Consider the following 27379-nt stretch of genomic DNA (forward strand, 5'->3'; position numbering starts at 1 on the left):
CTTGACCCAATTTTCTATAGAAATATAATTTTGACAAAATTTCCTATAGAATTAAAATTTTTACAACATTTTCTATAGAAATAAAAGTTTGACAAAAAATATGCTATACAAATAAAATTGTTGCAAAATTTTATATAGCAAAAATTTTGGCAAAATTGTCTATAGAAATAAAATTTTGATAAAATTTTCTATAGAAATAAAATTTTGAAAAACAAATTTTTTTACAAAAAAAAAAAAATAATAAATAAATAAAATTGACAAAATTTTCTATATAGAAATAAAATGTTGCCAACATGTTTCTATAGAAATAAAATTTTGACAAAATTTTCGAAAGAAATACAATTTTGATGAAATTTTCTATAGAACTAAAATTTTGACACAATTTTCTATAGAAATAAAATTTTTACAAAAATGTTCTATAGAAATATAATTTTATTGTTTTGATTTCAGCTTTAAAACCATTGTGTTGACTAAACTACAAGAGTAGCTTAACCAACAGAGGAACAGAATGTTTGTTAAATTTATTTGGGCAAAGCCCTATAGACTGCAAGATGGTTGGATGGACGCACGTTTCGGAATTACCACATTCCTCATCAGCATCCTCTACTTGCAGCAAAACTATCAACCAGTCATCAGAATAAATTCAGGCAGTTCACTAAACCTAAGTGAACCACACTTGAACCTTCCGAAAAAAGGTTTATGATACCCGGCTTATGCCAAAAACAAAATCAAACAAACATTTCTCTTTTCCTTTGCCACTATCAAATCAATTTTCTATAGAACTAAATTTGTGACACAATTTTCTATAGAAATAAAATTTTTACAAAAATTTTCGATAGGAATATAATTTTGACAAAATTTACTATAGAATTAAAATTTTTACAAAATTTCCTATAGAAATAAAAGTTTGACAAAAAATATACTATAGAAATAAAATTGTTTCAAAATTTTCTATAGAAATAAAATGTAAACAGAATTTTCTTTGCAATAAAATTTTGACAAAATTTTCAATAGCAATAAAATTATGACAAAATTATCTATAGAAATAAAATTGTTTCAAAATTTTCTATAGCAATAAAATTTTGACAAAATTTTCTATAGAAATAAAATTTGGAGAAAAATTTCCGTAGAAATAAAATTTTGACAAAATTTTCTATAGAAATAAAATTTTGACAAAAATGTTCTATAGTAATAAAATTTAGGCAAAATTTTCTATAGAAATAAAATTTGGAGAAAAATTTCCCTAGAAATAAAATTTTGACAAAATGGTCGATAGAAATATAAGACAAAATTTCCTATGGAATTAAAATTTTTACAAAATTTTCTATAGAAATAAAAGTTTGACAAAAATATACTATACTAATAAAATTGTTTCAAAATTTTCTATAGCAATAAAATTTTGACAAAAATAAAATTTTGACAAAATTTTCTATAGAAATAAATTTTTGGCAAAATTTTCTATAGCAATAAAATTGTGACAAAATTTTCTATAGCAAATTTGAACAAAATTTTCTATAGAAATAAAATTTTCAATAGAAATAAAATTTCGACAAAATTTTCTATAGAAATAAAATTTTGACAAAATTTACTATAAAAATAACACTTTGACAAAATTTTCTATAGAAATAAATTTTTTACAAAATTTTCTATAGAAATAAAATTTTGATAGAATTTTCTATAGAAATAAAGTTTTGAGAGAATTTTCTATTGAAAAAAAAGGCAAACAAAGATTTTTTTGTTTGGTAGTTTTTTGGTAAATTTTTTCACAAATGTGGGGATTTTTGAGTGAATATTTTCGAAATCCGTTTAGCATAATTTATCAGGTTAATATTCTTTTTATTTCTAACACTAGTTTACACTCAAAATGTACACTTGATGAAAATCAACTTTTCTTATGTATTTTGAGCTGCTGAATTCGAAAAAAATGTTTAAAATTTGTTTATGGAACGGTTTTTGAGATATCCCGTTATTTTTAAATTTTCGCTCTTTTTTACTAAACACAATATATCTCGAGTTATAACGATTATGACGTTGTTGGTACTTAAATGAAAGGTAATAGGATGACGAATAATAGCGTGTACTTGGATCTGTGATAAGTTAGGTGGTTCACCATTTAAAAAAAATTCTCTTCATGATCGTATAGACGATACTCTAACATAAGTAATAAGACCAACTAGAATAAAACGACCGCAAAATGACAAAGTTATAAGTAATTGAATGATGTCAAATCATGCAAATATGAGCCACTCACCGCACAAAAATGCATTTCTCGAGAGGCATTTTTGTGTGGGTGAGTTGCTCATATTTGCATGATTTGACATCGGATTTGTTCACTCAATTGCTTATAACTTAGTCATTTTTCGGTCGTTTTTCTTCTAGTTGGTCTTATTATATATACGACCATAAAGAGAAACCCCCCAATGGTTTATACTTTTCTGGCGGAAAAGATCCATTGTAAATTCCGATTTTTTGAAAATTTTCACTTTTCGCATTGATATTTTTTAAACCACTTAATTTATCACAGATCCAATTACACACGATTATTCGTCATCTTATTACCTTTCATTTAAGTACCAACAACGTTATAACTCGAGATATATTGTGTTTAGTGAAAAAAGAAGGAAAATTTAAAAATAACGGGATATCTCAAAAACTGTTCCATAAAAATTTTTTAATTTTTTTTTTTCGAATTCAGCAGCTCAAAATACATAAGAAAAGTTGATTTTCATCAAGTGTACATATTTTTTTTTTTTTTGTAAACCAGTGTAATTTATAATTGTCCTCAGATTGACTAGGACATCATTTCTTTTGGACTCGGACCTAAATGTTTCCCCGTCATCAGTGTTCCTCACGGATTTGGACAAGATAACTCATAAATATAAAAATGACGAAGAGTTTTCACCTTCATATTTATCCCTTAATTTTATTACTTGAGTATTTAGAAGTAAAATTTGGTTCATAACACATAATCGAACTACCATTTCGATTTCTTGAGCATTTGGAAAAAGATTGTCGCTCTCCTGGTTTTCAGTACAACTTAATGAGGATTATGGCTAAAGTTAATAAAATAATTTTGTTTTTTATAATAAAGTAATGAATTCTAGTAATTAGTTTCACTTGAGTTAATTTTTTTGAAATAATTTTGTTACAGAGCCATGTTGGATAATTATTACAAAGAGTATAAATGAACAAACAAAAAAACTTAGTGGAGCATATCAAAATAAAACCGCAAACAAGTTAGCCAGAAACTAAAGGAAATTTTGCCGCTTTAATCTGGTTTGCATAATGACCATATAACACCCACTTAAAAAGATAATCCCAAAACAAAAAACAAACACTTCTCCTTCATTTGGAATTGAAGAGAAGAGGTTTTTCGGTTAACTCCTTGCAACTTCCATGATGAAGCTTTTACCATTTCGTTATCAAAATCAAGGAAAAAAAACAGATAAAATAAAAGCCCCAAATAGTATTCGCAAAGCAAAATAATTCAGCTGTCTCATTCAATTTGACAGTTTGGAGTTTTGCCGAAGAAAACAAAACAACATCAGATCTTGTTAAGACTTCATTTCACTTTACTACATTTTTTTCGGCTTTTTTTTTCAAAGGAGGGGAGTTTCTTTTGCAATTGCAAAAAAAAATTAAGACATTTGTTTATGATTTGATAATTGTGGTTTCTACTGAATATGCCAGCGTGATTTATGCTTAACATAGTTTAGATGTCTGGAACTAATGTGATTATATAAATTTTACTTGACTGTGCTCAATCATTCAACATTTTTGGGGAGTTAATGAAAAGTACACATCAATATCCGGTTTGAAGCAAAAAATTAGTGTTCAGTGAATTTAATTTATATATTATGGCTATTTCTGAAAGACTTTTTAGCTTATTAAGACGGAGAAATTTTTTTAGTAATGAGAAAAAGAAAAGTCATGTTGACTTCATTGATTGATTGCAGATAGTTTAAGATCATAAAGAGGTCACAATATTGACATCATTATGATCAAATTAAAGTTACTACTTTTTTATAACTTTTTGTACGAACGTACTACCGTTTTAATTCGTTAAAATAAATCACTAGTAGTTTATTTATTTTTTTTTTATTCCACAAACGTGTATATACGAAAAAGTTCAAAATAACTATAAAAATTGAAACTCTTCACGACTAACCTGATGAAAACAATTACCGGCAACCTGTTTTCGATTCGAAACGACCTTGTCTTGTAAATCGCAGTAGCAATCCCTTATATTGAGTGCAAGTACCAATGATATTTACAGATTATATGAATTTTTAGTTCAAGGCCATTACATGGAATATAAACAATCGAAACCAATTGAGACTGGAAGATTATGAGAAAACCCCAACAAATGTTTCATTATGATTAAACCAAAAAGAAGTTATGAAAAAAAACGTTAATCAAAACCAAAAGGGATTGTTTTCGTTCAGTCATTTCACCTCATTAAATTATATCCCATGGAAAATAAAAATTATTTGTCTGTTATATTTATCCCTGATATGAGGGTTATTTGCATAATTTTTTTTTTTTTTTTTTTTTTTGATTTACTTGATATACCAAACGAGTTAAATTTTAAACGATCTGTTTGTTATAATTATCGATTTACTACTCTATTAACAACCAAATTTAAAAACTAGCTGCTATAGGCTGTAAATTGACCAAGGGAAAAACAAAAGACTTAAGACACAAACCCCAATATACTCATCATTATTCATACAATGCCCTCAGAGGTCAATAACTCTTATGTAGTTTGAATCACTATGGTTTTTAAAACATATTGGAAAATTATTAATTTTTGAAAAACAAAAAATTATCTATATTTAAATTAAATAGTATATTTTTAAATACCTTTGATAATAAAAAAAAAAGATTAAACTCTTGTTTGAATATTTATGTATTTTCTTTTATTTGTTTATAAATTTTAGTCTTTGCATTACATTTATTTTGCACAAAAAACTGGTTCATTGGTATAGGAGAGGTAATAGGGAGTCACCGTTTTGCAATGGTTAGCATGCACAAGGTCGTGGGTTCGATTCCTGCTTCGACCGAACACCAAAAAATTTTTCAGCGGTGGATTATCCCACCTCAGTCATGCTGGTGACATTTCTGAGGGTTTCAAAACTTCTCTAAGTGGTTTCACTGCAATGTGGAACGCCGTTCGGACTCGGCTATAAAAAGGAGGTCCCTTGTCATTGAGCTTACCATGGAATCGGGCAGCACTCAGTGATAAGAGAGAAGTTCACCAATGTGGTATCACAATGGACTGAATAGTCTAAGTGAGCCTGATACATCGGGCTGCCACCTAACCTAACCTAACATATCCTAGGAGAGGTAATACTTTCACATTTGTTAAACTTAATATAGTTATAAATTATATTACTGTTGTATGGAAAAAATATTTTTTTTTTTTCATTTTATTTTAAAACAAAGTTTAACCAAAAATTTAAAATCTTCTTAAAAAGACTTTTTTAAATATTCAACAATTCACTTAATTTAAAGATTATTTTTTTTTTTTAAATATTTATTTACCTTTTTATCATAGGAGTTTGAAGTGATTAGAAAAATTACCTGAAAAAAAAGAAACACGTAAATTTTTATTAATAAGCATAATACAGTATATTAATGTAATAAAAGCATATATAACAAGTATATACGTCCGTAAGTTCAGCCAGGCCGAAGCTTATGTACCCTTCACCATGGATTGCGTAGAAACTTCTACTGACGACCGTCATCCACAATCGAATTACTTGGGTTGCGGTAACACTTGCCGATGCAAGGTATCTTAAAACTTCCTAACATCGTCTTCTAAATTACAAGGTAGCCCATACGTAGTATATATTAAACTAAAAAAGGCCGATTAAATACGTATATAATTAAGTTTAAAGTTTCTATAGAAATAAAATTTTGACAAAATAAAACTTTGACAACATTTTCTATAGAAGTAAAATTTGGAAAAAATTTTCTATAGAAATAAAATTTGGAAAAAATTACCTATAGAAATAAAATTTTGACAAAATTTTCTATAGAAATAAAATTTTGACAAAATTTGTTATAGAAATAAAATTTTTACAAAATTTTCTATAGAAATAAAATTTTTACAAAATTTTCTATAGAAATAAAATTTTGACAAAATTTTCTATAGAAATAACATTTTGACAATGTTTGCCATACAAATAAAATTTTGGTAGATTATTTTTGGCTCTAGTGTCAACCATGAATATGAACCGATATGGACCAATTTTTGTGTGATTGGGGATCGGCTATATATAACTATAGACCGATATGTACTAATTTTGGCATGGATATTAGCGGCCTTATACTAACACCACGTTGCAAATTTCAACCGGATCGGATGAATTTTGCTCCTCCAAGAGGCTCAGGAGATCAAATCTTGGGAACGGTATATATGGGGACTATATATAATTATGGACCGATATGGACCAATTCTTGCGTGTTTATTAGAGACGACATTCTAACACCATGTTCAACATTTCAACCGGATCGGATGAATTTTGCTCCTCCAAGAGGCTCCGGAGGACAAATCTGGGAATCGATTTATATGGGGGCTATATATAATTACACTAGGTAACAAATAAAAAAAATTTCTCTGTGATTTCTTTCTAGCATATTTTTTCTTATTGATTTCGACCTACTAAACACGAAAATGAGTTTTAAAAGATTTTCTGTCGATAGGTTTTCGAGATACAATTTTTTTTATTTTTTTTTTAATTTTTGGAGGTACACCTACAATTTTTAGCATATCTTTCGTTTTCTTTGACCTTTTTGATCCTAATACTACTCAAATTAAAGAAAATTGAGCCGTCTACAACTCATTCTCAGAAAATTTTCAAATCGGGTAAGAAGTTTGGATGTTGGCGGCTTAAAAAGGTAGGTTAAAATACGGCGTTTTTTTAGTGAAAATGTGGCAGAAAAAAACCATATAAAAATTCATATAAAATATAAAACACGATGCTAACAGCAACTTTGGTTTTTTACGTATAGCTGAAATTTTTACAAAGAAAATAAGCCCTTACTTAACAAAATCTTACAAGAAAAATTGTATCTCGAAAACCAATCGACAGAAAATTTTTTAAAAAAATTTTTCGTAGGTCAAAATCAATAAGAAAAAATATGCTAGAAACAAATCACAAAACGACTGTTGGCTAGTGTTATGGACCGATATGGACCAATTTTTGCATGGTCATTAGAGAACATATACTAACACCATAACCGCACGCCAAATTTGGGGGTCCGCTTATATGGGGGCTATACGTAAAAGTGGACCGATATGGACCAATTTTTGCATGGTTGTTAGAGACCATATGCTAACACCATGTACCAAATTTCAGCCGGATCGGATGAAATTTGCTTCTCTTAGAGCGATCGCAAGCCAAATTTGGGGGTCCGTTTATATGGGGGCTATACGTAAAAGTGGACCGATATAGACCAGTTTTTGCATGGTTGTTAGAGACCCTATACTAACACTATGTACAAAATTTCAGCCCGATCGGATGAAATTTGCTTCTCTTAGAGCAATCGAAAGTCAAATTTGGGGGTCCGTTTATATGGGGTCTATACGTAAAAGTGGACCGATATGGCCCATTTACAATACCATCCGACCTACATCAATAACAACTACTTGTGCCAAGTTTCAAGTCGATAGCTTGTTTCGTTCGGAAGTTAGCGTGATTTCAACAGACGGACGGACAGACGGACGGACGGACATGCTCAGATCGACTCAGAATTTAACCACGACCCAGAATATATATACTTTATGGGGTCTTAGAGCAATATTTCGATGTGTTACAAACGGAATGACAAAGTTAATATACCCCCATCCAATGGTGGAGGGTATAAAAACAAAAGACTTAGGACACAAACAGCCCTTACTCCCGGAATAAACACCAATTTTTTCGTCACATCAAAAGAAGAGCCTTAAAGAAAAATTACCATGATAGTTAATAAAATAACTTAAAACAACGCAATCTCGAATTATCGAATACCTCACAACACAGGAATGTTGTCGGTTAACTTAGTCGAAATCGCACATTTGAAATTGCTGTAAGACCACCATAAAAATAAACCCAATGGAATGAAATTTTGCAAACAAAAAAAAAACATTTCTACTGGAAATAAATAAATAGATTTACTACTACATGATAATAACTAAAAAAAATCCAATAGAAATATTGAAAGATAAAGAAACCAATACAAAAAACAAAGTTCTCAAGCTTGTTTAATTATTTTCTATTGGATAAAAGAAAGATCGAATAAAATCAAAATTTCTAAAAAAAAAATATAAAAATTCGATTATACAAGGAAAATGATGAAATGTTATAAGTCGACATTTAATTTCTAAAAAAAAAATCCACTATTTATTACAAAGATGTTTGCTGTATTTCGATAAGCATTTTTTTTAATAGGTAAAAATGTCACAATTACTCCCAATTTTATTTTTCAAAACTATTAACATATAAAATTCCCACAATAAATCTTCCCGAAATTGTTTTTCTCTTTCTCCTCCTATGCACATTGTAATATAATGAAATAGCGCCAAAATTTCAACAATCCAAAAAAAAAAACTCTCGTCGAACTTTGCAAACCAAAGCTAGTCATAGTTAAAACGAAAAAGCCATTCAAAACCACTACGAATTTTTATTTGATATAATAAAAAAACTATACAACTTGTTTGAGTTCGTTTCGAACTGGGGTTTATGTTCAAACTATAGCTTATTTCTGCACGTTTGTCGGCCAAAGATGCTTTGGCCTAAAACAGTTGTAAACGGCATGGCTTAAAGATAACACGCGTATTGCTCTGATGAAAACAAAATCATTTGATCGTTCAAAACGCACAGAAATTTTATTAAGTGAGATAATAAATATTTATATCGTAAAATATTTATTATAATTGAATAATACAAAAATTAAAAATATATAGAAATATAAAGAAAATTACATTAAATAAGTGTTTGTAAAGTTAAACGAAAAGTGCAACAAAAAATTATGGAAATTGATCTCTGATATATACAAAAATTTGCATCCACTCATTTACAATACTATCAATATGATATGGCCTTTTAAATCATACATTTTCAAAAAAAAAAAATAATTAGATTTAATCGAAATTTAATGGATTTTAATAAAACCAAATTCAGTGGGATATTAAATTTATGCTTAAAAAATTAACTAAAATGCAAAAAAGTAAAAAACCAATACATTACACGAAACAAAAACAAATTTAAATTTGATAAATTTTAATGTGGCTGTCTTCGTTCAATTACATAAAAATTGCATTTATTAAAAGTGCAAATGAGAATTGAATAAAACTAAATTAAATTAAAAACTAAAAAACGCTTTTTAAAAAAAGACTTAGTAAAAAAATAAAATTATTCATTCGTTCAATTATTTAAATAAATACATAAAATTGAACTGATTCAAATTATAATAATCTGAGAGATTTCACTGTAGATTATTTTAATTTAATTAACATAGTTATTTTAATTAAATAATTTATTTATTTATTTAACTTAATTTAAATAAGTTCAATTTAATTTTTTTATATTAAATTGAACTTATTGAAATTAAAAAACAAGTAAGGAAAGTCTACAGTCGAGCTGGGCCGACTATATTATACCCTGCACCACTTTGTAGATCCACATTTTCGATACCATATCAAATCCGTCCAATGTGTTGGGTGCTATATATAAAGGTTTTTGTCCCAAATACATACATTTAAATCTGACTCCATCTGAACAAAATTTATAATCTATAGACTTAAAATTTAAGTCGGCTAATGCCCTGGGGTGGAACACAATGTTAGGAAAAAATATGGAAAAGCTTTAAATCTGAACCAATTTTGGGGCAATTTCTCAAAAGTGTATTTATGATTTATCGGTCGATAGATATGTATTAGAAATAAAGGAAAATTTGAGTCACTTTTACAAGTTTTCGACTTAGCAGTGGTGATTTGTGGGTATTTTTGCCCAAATCGGAAAAACATATATATGGAAGCTATATCGAAATCTGAACCGATTTCAACCAAATTTGACATGTGTACTTAATATTTCAATTCTACTCCCTGTGCAAAATTTCACGTAAATCGGACTACAACTTTGACCTCTATGGTCATATGACGGAAAATCGGGCGAAAGATATATATGGGAGCTCTATCTAAATCTGTACCGATTTCAATAAAATTTAGCACAGTTGACTACACTACTAATTGTACTCCTAGTGCTAAATTTCAATCAAATTGGGCTAAAACTATGACTTCTGGGGCCATTTTAGTTCATATCGGGCGAAAGATATATATGGGAGCTCTATCTAAATCTGAACCGATTTCAATAAAATTTAGCACAGTTGACTACACTACTAATTGTACTCCTAGTGCTAAATTTCAATCAAATTGGGCTAAAAATATGACTTCTGGGTCCATACAAGTGCATCTTCGGCGAAAGATATATATGAAACCACTAGGGTTCTATTCTGACCCAAAACAGGAACTTGTGTCAAATTTGAAGTCGATTGGAGTAAAACTGCGACCTAGATCTTGATCACAAAAATGTGTACAGACGGACGGACGGATAGACGGACATGGCAAGATCGACTCAGGAAACCACCCTGAGCATTATTGCCAAAGACACCATGTGTCTATCTCGTCTCATTCTGTGTGTTGCACACATATGCACTAACTTATAATACCCCGTTCCACAGTATGGCGCAGCGTATAAAAAATACAGTGAGACCTGCAATAAGTGGACACCTATGGTCGTCTACATTTATATGGGAGGTATTTGGGAACCTAATTTCAATGTGACAACACATTAAATGTCTCATGAATATTGTCAAGTTTGAGGGTACCGAATTTCGAGGGCTTTCCCTGTAAATAAAAACAATTATACTATATATAATAAAATACTTATGAAAATATATAAAATTTAATATCTATTTATAACAATACTAAATTACAAATAAATCTTTTAAACTTCAAATTTTTAAAAAATAAAAAGAATGTGCCAATTAAAATTATTTGTTCATATAATTTAATTCATATAAATAAAATAAAATTAATTAAATAATAATAAATTAATCAAATTAATTTTGTTTTAAGCTTAAGACCCTAGCAGCCAAAGCTTACAATTATATTTATAATTTTATTGTAAATGTAATTAATCAATAAATAAAATAAATAAATAATTTTATTTATAATTAATTTAAATTATTAATTAAAATAAATTTTATATTTTAATATAACGAATTGAGTTATTAAATTCAAATCACAAGTAAAATAAAAAATATGTAAAATTATAGAATTTGAACCAATTTAAGGTAATTTTTATTAATTTTTACTTCAAATTAAACAATGTTCATATAAATAAAGTATGCTAAATTGCATTAGTTTTTTAATAATAGAATATTAAATATAAATATTAAAATAATTATTAAAATTACAATAAATTAATAAAATTAATTATCACTATAATTATAAATATTAAATTATTTTAATATAAACTAATTGAGTTTTTTAATTAAAAATTACAATCAAAAAATAAAAATTTATTTAAAATTAAACTATTTAATTTAAACTAATTCAAAGTAATTTTCATAAAACTAAATTAAATTACATGAATTAAACTTTATTAAATTAGGCTTATTTCAAATTAAACTAAGTTCATTGGAATAAATTATGATGACTTGTATTAATTACTTAACCCTCTTGCCCCAATTTTTTTGTCAGTTGATTAAATACTCAAAGTTAACGCCACAAAAGCAAGAAAAAATAATCAAGAAAAATTTATACGCTAAAATTCAGTATATGCTGCAAAGATTCTTGTACAGGTTCAACTCAGTTTTCTTTCAACTGACTCGGATGAAATTTGTTCCTCCAAGAGGCTCCAAAACCAAACCTCGGGATCGGTTTATATGGGGGCTATAATGATTATGGACTGATTGGACAACTTTTGGCATGGTTGTTAAATATCATATACTACCACCACGTACCAAAGTTCAACCAGATCGGATGAAATTTGCTTCTCTTAGAGGCTCTGCAAGCCAAATCGGGGGATCGGTTTATATGGGGGCTACATATAATTATGGACCGATGTAGACCAATTTTTTCATGGTTGTTAGAGATCATATGCTAGCTAACACCATGTACCAAATTTCAACCGGATCGGATGAAATTTGCTTCTCTTAGAGGCTTCGCAAGCCAAATCGGGGGATCGGTTTATATGGGGGCTATACGTAAAAGTGGACCGATATGGCCCATTTGCTATACCATCCGACCTTCATCAATAACAACTACTTGTGACAAGTTTCAAGTCGATAGCTTGTTTCGTTCGGAAGTTAGCGTGATTTCAACAGACGAACAGACGGACGGACGGACATGCTCAGATCGACTCAGAATTTCACCACGAGAAATATTTCCATGTGTTACAAACGGAGTGACAAAATTAATATACCCCCATCCTATGGTGGAGGGCATAAAAAACCTATAAATTCAAAATAAATAAAATAATATTAAGTTAAACCACACATAAAATAAGCTAATTAAAATGTTTTGTATAAAAAAAAAATAATAAATAAATACATCATATAATACTTAATATTAACAAGTATATACGGCCGTAAGTTCGGCCAGGCCGAAGCTTATGTACCCTCAACCATGGATTGCGTAGAAACTTCTACTGAGGCCGATGGCAAGGTATCCTAAAACTTCCTAACACCGTAATATATACCACATAGTCCATACGTGGTATATATTAAACTAAAAAAGGCCGATTAAATACGTATATAATTAAGTTTTAAGTTTCTATAGAAATAAACTTTTGACAAAACAAAATTTTGACATTTTCTATAGAAGTAAAATTTTTACAAAATTTTCTATAGAAGTAAAATTTTGACAAAATTTTCTATAGAAATAAAATTTTGACAAAATTTTCTATAGAAATAAAATTTTGACAAAATTTTCTATAGAAATAACATTTTGACAATGTTTTCTATAAAAATAAAATTTTGGTAGATTATTTTTGGCTCGAGTGGCAACCATGATTATGAACCGATATAGACGAATTTTTGTGTGATTGGGGATCGGCTATATATAACTATAGACCGATATGGACCAATTTTGGCAAGGTTATTAGCGGCCTTATACTAACACCTCGTTTCAAATTTCAACCGGATCGGATGAAGAGGCTCCGGAGGTCAAATCTGGGGATCAGCTTATATGGGGGCTATATATAATTATGGGCCGATGTGGACCAATTTTTGCATGGTCATTAGAGAACATATACTAACACCATGTACCAAATTTCAGCCGGATAATTATGGACCGATGTGGACCAATTTTTGCATGGTTGTTAGAGACCATATACTAACACCATGTACCAAATTTCAGCCGGATCGGATGCAATTTGCTTTTCTTAGAGCAATCGCAAGCCAAATTTGGGGGTCCGTTTATATGGGGGCTATACGTAAAAGTGGACCGATATGGACCAATTTTTGCATGGTTGTTAGAGACCATATACTAACATCATGTACCAAATTTCAGCCGGATTGGATGAAATTTGCTTCTCTTAGAGGCCTCGCAAGCCAAATTTGGGGGTCCGTTTATATGGGGGCTATACGTAAAAGTGGACCGATATGACCCATTTGCAATACCATCCAACCTACATCAATAACAACTACTTATGCCAAGTTTCACGTCGATAGCTTGTTTCGTTCGGAAGTTAGCGTGATTTCAACAGACGGACGGACGGACATGCTCAGATCGAGTCTGAATTTCACCACGTCTTATAGCAATATGTGGATGTGTTACAAACGGAATGACAAAGTTAATATACCCTCATCTAATGGTGGAGGGTATATAAAACCTATAAATTCAAAATAAGTAAAATAATATTAAGTTAAACCACATATAAAATAAGTTAATTAAAATGTTTTGTTTAAAAAAAATAAATAGATCATATAATACTTAATATTAATAATTATTAATATTAATAAATATTAATAATTTCAATTAATTTGAATTTCTTCATTTTAATCATTTAGTTAAATAGCATACAATGGAAATTTAAACCCATTTTAAAATTAAAAAAAAGACAAGAATGAAAATTAAACCAAATAAATTCTTATTAAACCTAAACTGACGGATTTGTATATGTGAATAATTGGTGTGATTTATATCAAGAAATTATTATTTTTTTAATCTATTTAAGAGTGCTAAAATTTCTACAGATCAATAAAAATATACGTTTTCTGAATGCGACGAAATTTACATGCAGATATATTAAAGTAATAAATAAAAAATAAAAATTCTTTTTTAAATGAATAACTGGAAAACCCATACACACTATAACTAAAACAAGATCAATCGACAACTGACCTAATTTCAATAAAATCAACAACAAAACAAATAACAAAACAAATTGCAAACAAACCATCAACAATAAGAGAAAAAATAAAATACGCTTTCGGTCATACCTCTGAAACAAACGAAAAGAGCGGAAAACGTGTTGCAACATCTTTGTTTTGTTTTCGTTTCGTTTTTTTTTTCTTAACGAGTCTCGCCACTGATTGTGGTAGCTGTATGTATGGAATTGTATGAAAAGTTTAAAGTCCGCATAAAAGTGGTATACACTCTTCAAGCACAAAACAACTGAATACCAGAGGCTTAGACAAATACTTATCAGTGTTTGCAAAAAAAAAAACACAAGAAAAACTCAGAAAACCCCACAGAAGCCGGTAAATGCCAACTTAAAATTTTAAAGGCGACAACCACATATTTTCCTTCTTTTTCTTGGAAAAAAGAATTGCAAAAATAAGCCTTAAAACGTGTAAAGCGTCATCATCATCATCTTCGTCTTCTTCAGTTGGAGATTGTGTGTTTTTTTTCTTACCCATAGACTACAAATATCTTAAAGTGTTTTTTGTCAATAACATTATAAAATTCCTGTTTATTAGTTTCTCACCAATATTTGTGCTTACTACAGGAGATTTTCAAGTCATCGAGAGCAGGTTTTGTTGCAGAAAATGTGTCAACATCGGCAGCTATATTGAGTACAAGAGCAAATGTTGTACAATAAAATGTAAGTAAGCCAAATGGAGTTGAGAAAACATAACCAAACCACTTTTCAAACACCTACGTATAAGGTTGTTAATTAAAAGAAAATAATCTAAGATATAAATATAAAAAATAAATCAGAAAACAAAACTTTTCAGGATATTTGGCTATTGAAGAAACAAAAGACTTAAGACACAAACATGGATTTTATTCTATGGTTAGCTTAGTTAGCGGTGGTCTTTTGTCAATGATTCTGGTTTTAGCTATACCAATTCCGGCAAGAAAATCAACACAAGACAAACCATGGGTGACATAGAAGATTCACAATTTTTCTTATGACTGGAATACAGGTCAATCGAGCAAAATGCGAAAAAGTGAACATATTTTACAAGAAAAAAAAAACGCCTTTAGATTATATTTTTTTATTCAGAATGTCCATATTTGTCGCTAATATGAGATTTGAACTGTGCATTGCTTTGGCAACGGCCCCAAAAAGATTCTGACTTCGAAATATATTCGATATAGATTGTCTCTCGAATTGTCTTTAGCAAATTTTTCAAAATGCTTTTAAAGGGTGGTTAAAATTTCAAGGGCCGATGTTGATTTTGAATAAAACACAAACTATTTAGGAAATTATTGTAATTTTATTTTATTATGATATATTGGTATTACTCAATTATGTATGGAACAAAATATCGGCCAAATGGGCGTCGCGACCTCGGCACACCTTCATCCGATGGTCCAAATTTTCGATGACGCTGAGGCATAATGGAGGTTCTATGCCGTTAATGTGCCGAATTATCTCATCCTTTAGCTCTTGAATTGTTGCTGGCTTATCGACGTACACCTTTTCTTTCAAACAATCCCAAAGAAAAAAGTCCAACGGTGTCAAATCACATGATCTCGGCGGCCAATTGACATCGCCATTACGTAAGATAACACGGCCATTGAATTTGTTGCGCAAAAGAGCCATTGTTTCGTTAGCTGTGTGGCAAGTGGCACCGTCCTGCTGAAACCACCGCACCAAACAGTCACTCTTTGTGGGTGCATTGGTTTTTCGACAATCACTCTTGGATTCTCATTTGCCCAAATGCGGCAATTCTGTTTATTGACGAATCCACTGAGGTGAAAATGTGCCTCATCACTGAAGATGATTTTCTTCGAAAATTGATCATCCACTGTTGCCATTTCTTGGAACCATTTAACACGTTGTTGGATTGCGTATCTCTCCATGGTTTCAATTGAGTAAGTCTGAAATAGAGAAATGTCAAATAAAATTCGGAAAAAAGCTTGGCGTTTAGGTGTGGTTCACATTCAACATCTGCCCTTACAATTTAACCACCCTTAGTACAAAAACATTTGTTAAATGCCCCTAAAAATTAACGTCCACAAGAAAATGTTGAGGAACTAAGGAACAGTTTTTAACAGACGTTTCCCTCTTTATCTCTCTCCCTTATATGTTTTGATTATTTTTCTTGTTTACGGCCAACGACCTTGAAATTATGACTTGACAAGTTTTACCAATTTTTTTGGCAAAATGTTCATATTAAAACTCAATCATAATTTTAATTTGTCTTACTATCTCGTTTACAATCATAGCAAGTTGAATGAACCAGCGGAAAAACAAATAAACAAAATTAACCCTTACATTTGTTTTCCGTCGTTTAGTTGCAAAATATCATTTTATGTGTGGTGTGTGTGTGGGGGGGTTTGTTGAAATTGAAAATGTTAATACTCCATAATTTTTATACCCTACGCCACACTGTGGAACAGGGTATAATAATTTGTATGTAACGCCAAGAAAGAAATGTCTGAGACCCATCGATATACCGATCGTCTTAGAATTGAATTCTGAGTCGATTTAGCGATGTCCGTCTGTCTGTCCGGCCGTCTGTTCATGTATTTTTGTGTGCAAAGTACAGGTCGCAGTTTAAGACCGATCGTTCTCAAATTTGGCATAGGTTCGTTTTGTGGGACAGAAACAATCGCTATTGGTTTTGAGAAAAATCGGTTCAGATTTAGATATAGCTGCCATATATATATTTATCCCCGATCTGGTCATAATTGGCGTGTTTATCAACCGATGTTCTTCAAATTTCGTACATCCGTACATCGTACATTTTATGAGCCTTGAAAAGCTTGCAAAATATCAGCCAAATCGGTTCAGATTTAGATATAGCTACCATATATATATCTTTCGTCCGATTTAGACTCATATGACCACAGAGGCCAAAGTTTATCACCGATTTTCGTGCAATTTTGCACAGAGAGTAGAATTGAATCAGATATATATCTTTCGGCCGATTTGGACTTATATGGCCTCAAAAGCCATGACTTGCTTCAAATTTTGCCTGATAAATCATAAATGCTTTTTTGTACAATTGCATTAAAATTTCTCTCGCTTCATATTTCCCATATTTTTATACCCACCACAATAGAATGGTGACGGGGGTATAATAAGTTTGTCATTCCGTTTGTAACACATCGAAATATCGATTTCCGATTATATAAAGTATATATATTATTGATCAGGGAGAAATTCTAAGACGATATAGCCATGTCCGTCTGTCCGTCTGTCCGTCTGTCTGTCTGTCTGTTGTAATCACGCTACAGTCTTCAAAAATAAAGCAATCGTGCTGAAATTTCGCACAAACTCGTCTTTTGTCTGCAGGCAGGTCAAGTTCGAAGATGGGCTATATCGGTCCAGGTTTCGATATAGACCCCATATAAACCGACCTCCCGATTTGGGGTCTTGGGCTTATAGAAATCGTAGTTTTTATCCAATTTGCCTGAAATTTGAAATCTAGAGGTATTTTATGACCATAAAGAGGTGTGCCAAAAATGGTGAGTATCGGTCCATGTTTTGGTATAGCCCCCATATAGACCGATCTCCCGATTATATTTCTAGGGCTTCTAGAATCGGTAGTTTCTATCCAATTCGCCTGAAATTGGAAATCTAGAGGTATTTTAGCACCATAAAGATGTGTGCCAAAAATGGTGATTATCGGTTGATGTTTAGGTATAGCCCCCATATAGACCCATTTCCCGATTTTACTTCTTGGGCTTCTAGAATCCGTAGTTATTATCCAATTTGGTTGAAATTTGAAATCTAGAGGTATTTCAGGACCATAAAGAGGTGTGTTAAAAATGGTGAGTATCGGTCCAGGGTTTGGTATATCCCCCATATAGACCGATCTCCCGATTTGGGGTCTTGGACTTATAGAATCCGTAGTTTTTATGCAATTTACCGGAAGTTGGAAATCTAGAGGTATTTTAGAACAATAAAGAGGTGTGCCGAAAATGGTGAGTATCGGTCCATGTTTTGGTATAGCCCCCATATAGCCCGATCTCCAGTTTTTACTTCTTGGGCGTCTAAAATCTGTAGTTTTTGTCCAATTTGCCTGAAATTAGAAATCTTGAGGTATTTTAAAACCCTAAAGAGGTGTACTGAAAATTATGAGTATCGGACCATGTTTTTATATAGCCCCCATATAGACCGATCTCCAATTTGAGGCAAGATAGATAAAAACCGTAGTTTTTATCCAACATTTTCGGTATGCCGAAAATGGTGAGTATAGGTCCATGTTTTGATATAGCCATCAGATAGACCCATCTCCCGATATTACTTTTTGGGCTTCTAGAAACCGTAATTGTTGTCCACTTTGCCTGAAATCGAAAATCTGGAGGTTTTTAGGAATATAAATCGGTGTGCAAGAAATGATTTTATTTTTAGGCTTCTAGAATCCGTAGTTTTTATCCAATTTGCCTGAAATGAGAAATCTACAGGTATATTAGGACCTTAAATATGAGAGCCGAAAATGGAGTGTATTGGTCCATGTTTTGGTTTATATCCCAAATAGACCGATCTTCCGATTTTACTTCTTGGGCTTTTAGAAACCATAGTTTTTATAAAATTTGCATGAAATTTTAAATCTAGAAGTATTTTAGGAACATAAAGAGGTGTGCCGAAAATGGTGAATATCGGTCCATGTGCACTGATAATGAAAATTGCTTGAAACTGAATTATAGTTTCCAGATTTTACTTCTGGTAATCATTTAAATAATGGGGGTAAAAATTTACAGATGTTAGATTTTAAATGAAGGCGTTATTTAATCGTTTTCTTGCACACTTGCACACGATGTTTATGATTCCACTAAAACTCAAACAAATATTGTTCTTATAAATCCAGAATCTGATCTAGTCTTTATAGGTAAGATCTTTGAATTTATCTTCGGGAAGTGTACTGGTTGAACTGATCTGCTTGTCACCAAATCCCCCTGAAATCTTCACAGGAAGCTATAATATTTGATTCATGGTGGTGGGTATTTAAGATTCGGCGCGGCCGAACTTACTGCTTTATATACTTGTTTTTACTAACATTGTGTTTCATCCCAGGGCGTTAGCGGATTTAAGTTTTAACTCTAGAGTTTTTGTAAAAGTACAAAAAATTGTCTCCATTAAAAGTATTTGTATCTGGAAATGCAAACTTTTATATTGCTCCCAGCAAATTTAAAGTAGTTGAGATAGTAACACAAATGTTTGTCTACATTGTGATGCAGGGTATAATATGGTCGGCTCCGCCCTAATTTAGACTTTTCGTATTTGTTTTTATAAATGTAATTGTGTAGAAAATTATACAAAAGCATGCAAATAAAACCCCAATTATACAATTTATTCTTCTATTGAAGGTGATATTATGACTAAATTTTTTTAAACTATGGTAAACTGAAATTTATATGGTATTTTTATGTGGTGAATATTTGGCATTTAAAATAGTGTATGTGTGTGTTGAAAAATGTGGAATGTAGGTATAAAACTCTAACCATATTTACATACATAAAGGGGTTTCCAAAAACCAAGTGTTATTTTGGTATAAAAAGTTATTTTTTTTTTTATAAATAATCAGATGGTATACAAAAAAAAATATAACCAAAATATTTCCAATTAAAAAGTTAATTAAAGTTGAAAACTTTTTCAATTAATAAATTAACTGTACAATTAACATTAAGTTAATTAAGTCCGCGATTGAAATTTTTAAAATAGTTAATTAAAAAAATTAATTAATATAATTAACTGTTTAAATAAAAATTTATTTCAAGCATTCAATTTGTTAATCAAACTAAAAACACAAAGGCAGATAAGAAAGTAAATGAAAATATTTACGTTTTTAATTCAAAAAATTAATTGACTTTTGCAAACAACATTAATAAAATTTTTAATTGAATCAACTAAAAAAATTAGTTGAAATTTTCAAAACAAATCAATTAATTTTTTAATCAAATATTGTTTGTAAGCCCACTAAAACTGTTGTTGATACTATCATATTCGTGACTGAAGACATTTTAATTAAAAAACAAGTATATACAGCCGTAAGTTCGGCCTGGCTGAATCTAATGGATTGCGAAGAAACTTCTTCTAAAGACGGTCATCCACAATTGAATTACTTGGGTTGCCGCCGATGGCTAGGCATCTTAAAACATCTTAACATTATCTTCTAAATTGTAAGTTAGTCCATGAGGAATATATATTAGACAAAAGAAAGGTCGATTAAATATGTTTATATTCAGTTCTTGACTGGTATATGTAGGTTAGGTTAGGTTAGGTGTCAGCCCGATGTATTAGGCTCACTTAGACTTTTCAGTCCATTGTGATACCACATTGGTGAACTTCTTTCTTATCACTGAGTGCTGCCCGATTCATGTTAAGCTCAATGACAAGGGACCTCCTTTTTATAGCCCAGTCCGAACGGCGTTCCACATTGCAGTGAAACCACTTAGAGAAGCTTTGAAACCCTCAGAAATGTCACCAGCATTACTGAGGTGGGATAATCCACCGCTGAAAAACTTTTTGGTATTCGGTCGAAGCAGGAATCGAACCCACGACCTTGTGTATGCAAGGCGGGCATGCTAACCATTGCACCACCGTGGCTCCCACCGGTATATGTAGGGAAGAAATAATTACGAACCGATATGAATTTTTGTGCAGAATTGAAATATGGGGGTAGCTTTATATGGGTGCTATATACAATTATGAACCAAAAATACCAAAAATGGCAGATTTTTTACTGTTTGGTAGATTTCTTTGTGTTTTGGAAAATTTTGCAAAATATTCCTCTCCAACTATGAGGTGCTTCATAAATGTTCTGTATGTTAGGAATTTTTTATTTTGACAAATTTTCTACAGAAATAAAATTCTGACAAAATTTTCTATAGAAATAAAATTCTGACAAAATTTTCTATCGAAATATAAAAAAGGAAAAGAGATATGTGTGTATAAATTTATTTCGGCATAAGCCGGCAATCATAAATCTTTTTTCGTAAGGTTCAAGTGTGGTTCACCTTGGGTGTATTGAACTGCCTGAATTTATTCTGATAATTGGTTGATAGTTTTGCTGCACCTAGGGGATGCTGATGAGGAATGTGGTAATTCCGAAACGTGCGTCCATCCAACCATCTTGCAGTCTATAGGGCATTGCCCAAATAAATTTGACAAACATTATTTTCCTCTGTTGGTTAAGCTACACTTGTAGTTTAGTCAATACATGGTTTTAAGCTGAAATCAAAAAACAACAACAATGAAATAAAATTTTGACGAAATTTTCTATAGAAATATAAAATTTTGACAAAATTTTCTATGGCAATAAAATTTTGATAGATTATTTTTGGCTCGAGTGACAATCGGTGAAATTTGGTACATATTTCACCGGATCCGATGAATTTTTCCCCTCAGAAAGTTTTCGGAGGTCAAATGTGGGGATCGGTTTATATGAGGCCATATATAATTATGCACCGATATGGGCCAATTCTGGCATGGTTATTAGAGACCACATACCAACGCCATGTACCAAATTTCAACCGGATCGGATGAAATTGGCTTCACTTTGAGGCTCCGGAAGCCAAATCTGGGGATAGGTTTATATGGGGTCTATATATAATTATGGACCGATGTGGACCAATTTTTGCATGGTAGTTAAAGACCATATACTAACACCATGTATCAAATGTCAACCGTATAGGATGCATTTTGCTCCTCCAAGAGGCTCCGCAAGCCAAATCTGAGCGTCGGTTCATATGGGGGCTATACGTATAAGTGGTCCGATATGGCCCATTTGCAATACCAGCCGACCTACATCAATAACAACTACTTGTGCCAAGTTTCAAGTAGATAGCTTGTTTCGTTCGGAAGTTAGCGTGATTTCAACAGACAAACGGACGGACGGACATGCTTAGATCGACTCAGAATTTTACCACGACCCAGAATATATATACTTTATGGGGTCTTAGAGCAATATTTCGATGTGTTACAAACGGAATAACAAAGTTAATTTACTCCCATCCTTTGGTGGAGGGTATAAAAAGATTTCCCGCTTTTCCGTTGAAACTTTTCTTGAATTTTCTTTGCTATATACCTTTCCAACGAATGCAAATCGGTTTGTGCGTTCTGGAGTTGCATCAAATAGTTTTTCTTGCTTTTCCGTTGAAACTTTTCTTGAATTTTCCTTGATATAAACCTTACGGAGCCCGAGACCAACGAATGCAAAACCGTGGAAATCGGTTCGTGCGTTCTGTAGTTAATGTAGCCTTACTGTCCTTGAGTTAACAGGTTGGCTGTTAAGTCCCCGGTCTGACACATAGATGGCGTCACTAGTATTAAATGCATATTATTTTTATATAGTACCAACCTTCAAATGATTCGTGTCAAAATTTGACATCTGTAAGTCAATTAGTTTGTGAGATGTGAACCAACTTTTGTTATTGTGAAAAAAATGGAAAAAAGGAATTTCGTGTTTTGATAAAATACTGTTTTCTGAAGCAAAAAATACGGTGGAAGCAAAAACTTGGCTTGATGATGAGTTTCCGGACTCTGCCCCAGGGAAATCAACAATAATTGATTGGTATGCAAAATTCAAGCGTGGTGAAATGAGCACGGAGGACGGTGAACGCAGTGGATGCCCGAAAGAGGTGGTTACCGACGAAAACATAAAAAAAATCCACAAATTGATTTTGAATGACCGTAAAATGAAGTTGATCGAAATAGCAGGGGCCTTAAATGTGTTGGTCATATCATTCATCAATATTTGGATATGCGGAAGCTCTGTGCAAAATGGGTGCCGCGCGAGCTCACATTTGACCAAAAACAACAACGTGTTGATGATTCTGAGCGGTGTTTGCAGCTGTTAACTCGTAATACACCCGAGTTTTTCCGTCGATATGTGACAATGGATGAAACATGGCTCCGTCACTACACTCCTGAGTCCAATCGACCGTCGGCTGAGTGGACAGCGACCGTCTGCGAAGCGTGGAAAGACTCAAAAGTCTGCTGGCCAAGTAATGGCCTCTGTTTTTTTTTTATTATCTTGAGAAGGGAAAAACCATCAACAAACCATCATCATTTAATAGTCACTATATGGCGTTATTGGAGCATTTGAAGGTCGAAATCGCGGCAAAACGGCCCCATATGAAGAAGAAAAAAGTGTTGTTCCACCAAGACAACGCACCGTGCCACAAGTCATAGAGAACGATGGCAAAAATTCATAAATTGGGCTTCGAATTGCTTCCCCACCCACCGAATTCTATAGATCTTGGCCCCAGCGACTTTTTCTTGTTCTCAGACCTCAAAAGGATGCTCGTAGGGGAAAAAATTGGCTGCAGTGAAGAGGCGATCGCCGAAACTGAGGCCTATTTTGAGGCGAAACCGAAGGAGTAATACCAAAATGGTATCAAAAAATTGGAAGCTCGTTATAATCGTTGTATCGCTCTTGAAGGGAACTATATTGAATAATAAAAACGAATTTTGACAAAAAATTTATTTTTCTTTGTTAGACCGGGGACTTATCACTCAACCTGTTATATATCTTTAGGGTAATTTATATTAGATTTTCTGAATATGCAAGGGTTACCAAAGTTCACAATTTTCAGACTGCTGATGACTACACACCATATAGGTAGAACATCAGCTTTATCTATTATTTTTCTAAAAACAATAAAATATTGTTTATTGTAAGATTCCAAAAGTAAAAGTGAAAACAGCCCTCATTCGGGATTGCTATAGTTCACGAATTTTTTTAATTGGGGTCTATTAGCCTCTTATTACATGATCAATATTTAAAATGGAGTAACATGCGCATTAGACTTGTCTTTCAAAAAATTATACATTCCAAATATGAAAGTAAAATTTGCAACTATTAGCATTTATTTTATATTACCTAAGCAATAAATCTAACATCATATTGCAATTCAAAATTCACCCATTAACTTATTATTTTTTTTTTATTCAGTCGCATAAATTTTTATTCACCATAATGTACATATGGATCGAAAAAACACTATTGTATTCGTAATTGTATATTCAGCGCATTTTCAAAACATAACAATTTTCAATACTAAACAACCATATATATGTCATTGGCCAGTCATATTCGTATACATTTGGCAAAAACATTTCCGCTAGATATGATGAATTTTATCTTCAATTACACTCATAGGAATCATAATCAAATAACCATATGTTTCAATGGTAGACATTAAGCATATAAAGATTGATATACATTTCTATCATTTGGTGAAAAAGTTCAATTGATTTTTTTTTTTGCAATTATTTACAATTTTCAACAAAGCGATGGAATCTTTTCATATACTCGTATAATAATTTGGACAAAAGAAAGGTATACCTTTGGGAGATTTATTATGGAAAAAATAAAACTTTATATGCTTACAAATAGCCTTAGGTTATGAACAAAAAAAACGAAACGAAAATTATTACAATATTACAACTCATAAAATGTAATTACATTAATGTTGAACACGTATTAAAATACCAAGACGTGTAAAGAAAGTACAATGACCAGGTCGAATCCCAGGTGGTATCAAAATGTAAAACAAAAATCTGAAGCTAATATAGTTAAGGTCACTAAATGGAATGCAATGAGCACTAAAAAATAATTTTTATTTTAATTTTGAAAAAGCACATTTAAAATAAATTAAAATACATTAAATAAAACAAGTATAAGTTCGGCCAGGCCGAATCTTATGTACCCTCCACCATGGACGGCATAGAAACTTTTACTAAAGACTGTCATCCACAATAGAATTACTTGGGTTGCAGTAACACTTGTGGTAAAACTTCTTACCACCGTGTTCTCAATTGCAAGTTAGTCCATACGGAGTATATATTAAACACAAAAAGGCCGACTAAATACGTAAATAATACAGTTTGACAAAATTTTCTATAGAAATAAAATTTTGACAAAATTTTCTGTAGCAATAAAATTTGACAAAATTTTCTATAGAAATAAAATTTTGACAAAATTTTCTCTAGAAATAAAATCTTGACACAATTTAGTATAGTAATAAAATTTTGACAATAATTTTTATAGAAATAAAATTTTGACAAAATTTTCTATAGAAATAAAATCTTGACAAAATTTTCTATAGAAATAAAATTTTGACAACATTTTCTATAAAAATAAAATTTTGACAAAATTTTCTCTAGAAATAAAATTTTGGTAGATTATTTTAGGGGATCAGTTATATATAACTATAGACCGATATCGACCAATTTTGGCATGGTTGTTAGCGGCCATAACATATACTGGCGCAATGTACCAAAGTTCACCACGTACCAAACTACAACCGGGTCGGATGAATTTTGATCCCCCAATAGCTCCGGAGGTAAAATCTGGGGATCGGTTTAAATGGGGGTTATATATAATTAAGACAGGTATGGACCAATTTCGGCATGGTTGTCAGAGACCATATACTAACACCATGTACCAAATTTCAACCGCATCGGGTGAATTTTGCTCTTCCAAGGGGCTCCGGAGGTCAAATCTGGGGATCGGTTTATATGGGGGCTACATATAATTATGGACCGATGTGGACCAATTTTTGCATAGTTGTTAGGGACCATATACTTACACCATGTACCAAATTTGAACCGCATTGGATGAATTATGCTCATCCATGATGCTCCGGAGGTCAAATCTGGGGATCGGTTTATATGAGGGCTATGTATAATTATGTACCGATTTGGACCAATTTTTGCATGGTTGTGAGAGACCCTATACTAACACCATGTACCAAATTTCAACCGCATCGGATGAATTTTGCTCATCCATGAGGCTCCGGAGGTCAAATCTGGGGATCGGTTTATATGGGGGCTACATATAATTATGGACCGATATGGATTAATTTCTGCATGGTTGTCAGAGACTGTATACTAACACAATGTACCAAATTTCAGCCGGATGGGATGAAATTTGCTTCTCTTAGATGCTCCGCAAGCCAAATCGGGGGATCGGTTAATATGGGGGCTCTATATAATTATGGACCGGTGTGGACCAATTTTTGGATAGTTGTTAGGGACCATATACTTACACTATGTACCAAATTTCAGCCGGATCGGATGAAATTTGCTTCTCTTAGAGGCTCTGGAGGTTTATATGAGGGCTATATATAATTATGTACCGATTTGGACCAATTTTTGCATGGTTGTGAGAGACCATATACCGGATCTGATGCATTTTGCTCCTCCAAGAGGCTCCGCAAACCAAATCTGAGCGTTGGTTTATATAAGCATGTCCGTCCGTCCATCTGGTGAAATCACGCTAACTTCGGAACGAAACAAGCTATCGACTTGAAACTGGGCACAGGTAGTTGCTATTGATGTAGATGGTATTGCAAATTGGCCATATCGGACCACTTTTACTTATAGCCCCCATATAAACCGTCCCTTATAAATTGTATTTCTATAGAAAATTTTGATAAAATTTTCTATAGAAATAAAATTTTGACCAAATTTTCGATAGAAATAAAATTTTGACAAAATTTTCTATAGAAATAAAATTTTAACAAAATTTTCTATAGAAATACAATTTTGACAAATTTTCTATAGAAATAAATTTTTGACCAAATCTTCTATAGAAATAAAATTTTGACCAAATTTTCTATAGAAATAAAATTTTGATAAAATTTTCTACAGAAATAAAATTTTGACAAAATTTTCTATAGAATTTTCTATAGAAATAAAATTTTGACAAAATTTTCTACAGTAATAAAATAATGACAAAATTTTCTATAGAAATAAAATTTTGGTAGATTATTTTTGGCTATTTAGACCAATTTTTGTGCGATTGGCCATCGGCTATATATAAGTATAGACCGATATGGACCAATTTTTGCATGGCTGTTAGCGGCCCTATACTAGCTCCGGAGGTCATATCTGGGGATCGGTTTATATGGGGGCTATATATAATTATGGACCGCTATGGATCAATTTTTGCATGGTTGTCTGTAGAAAATTTT

At 31.6% G+C, this 27379-nt stretch overlaps 1 protein-coding gene across 1 annotated transcript in view; it reads left to right on the top strand.

The window, feature by feature from the left end:
- Positions 1–14256: 14256 nt before the first annotated feature.
- Positions 14257–27379, top strand: part of LOC142228869 (glucose dehydrogenase [FAD, quinone]) — a 62355-nt gene continuing 49232 nt past the window's right edge. Inside the window, exon 1 of the mRNA XM_075299405.1 lies at positions 14257–15101. The gene's annotated coding sequence lies outside the window, so the exon portion shown is untranslated. The remainder of the gene's footprint in view (positions 15102–27379) is intronic.

Source organism: Haematobia irritans, chromosome 3, assembly GCF_050003625.1.
Source record: "Haematobia irritans isolate KBUSLIRL chromosome 3, ASM5000362v1, whole genome shotgun sequence".
NCBI classification, from domain to species: Eukaryota; Metazoa; Arthropoda; class Insecta; order Diptera; family Muscidae; genus Haematobia; species Haematobia irritans.